Source organism: Anabrus simplex, chromosome 6 (assembly GCF_040414725.1).
Source record: "Anabrus simplex isolate iqAnaSimp1 chromosome 6, ASM4041472v1, whole genome shotgun sequence".
NCBI lineage: Eukaryota > Metazoa > Arthropoda > Insecta > Orthoptera > Tettigoniidae > Anabrus > Anabrus simplex.
In genome coordinates this window covers 243,855,738-243,856,614 of record NC_090270.1, presented here as the reverse complement: position 1 = coordinate 243,856,614, position 877 = coordinate 243,855,738, and the positions used below count along the sequence as shown (strand labels likewise).

The window sequence follows — 877 nt, the reverse complement described above, 5'->3', positions numbered from 1 at the left end:
AGCTTACATTCGGGAGATAGTGGATTCGAACCCCACTGTCGACAACCCAGAAGATGGTTTTCCGTGGTTCCCCATTTTCACAGAAGGCAAGTGTTGGGACTGTACTTTAATCAAGGCTACGGTCGATTCCTTCCCATTCCAAGGTTTCCCTGTCCAATCGTCGTCCTAAGACCTATGTGTGTCTGTGCGAAGTAAAGCAAATTGTAAAAGGAAAAAATACTTTTTCTTCTGTAATCAACTTGCAATTTTTAAAAAATCACTAAAAATAGACATGTGTTGAGTAAATTTTGATTAGAACGGTAGGCATGGTTTTAACGAACAGCAAAGGTATTTTGTCCGACAAATGTCCGTATATTTACCTAACTGTTTGTTTTTCTTACAATGCTGGCCTTTCCTCAGGGATTTTATTATTATTATTATTATTATTATTATTATTATTATTATTATTATTATTATTATTAACTTTTAGCGATTTTACGTGTCATCCTTGCGCAGGGGCCATGCTAATCTTCTCTGTATCGTTCCGATTTTAGTATATGTACCGAAAAGGATATATTTATCTGCGGGAAGAAACAATTGCAGTAGTCATATCTTTCAAATATTTAGGGATGACTCTACAAGTCACTGGATTCGGTTTCACTTGACACAGTGAAGATAGAACAGTGGCTGGGATAAAGGCTGCAACGGAGATTCGCAATCTCATTTCCCTTTCACTAAGAACAGCAATGTCATTATTCAAGATGAAAGTTGCACCTGTGGCATCCTATGCTTTTGAGATAACATGGCCCTATCATTCATACTAAAATGTGAAAACTTTGGAAAAACTAAAGCCAGATACATAAAAAGAGCACTCTGCATCTCAACGTTTTCACAAAAT

General features: G+C 36.6%; 1 non-coding gene across 1 annotated transcript; it reads right to left on the bottom strand.

Moving 5' to 3' along the window:
- Positions 1 to 450: 450 nt before the first annotated feature.
- On the bottom strand, positions 451 to 554 carry LOC136876600 (U6 spliceosomal RNA). The gene has a single exon (XR_010860632.2). It is a non-coding gene; the product is annotated as a U6 spliceosomal RNA (small nuclear RNA).
- Between the last annotated feature and the right edge of the window lie 323 nt (positions 555 to 877).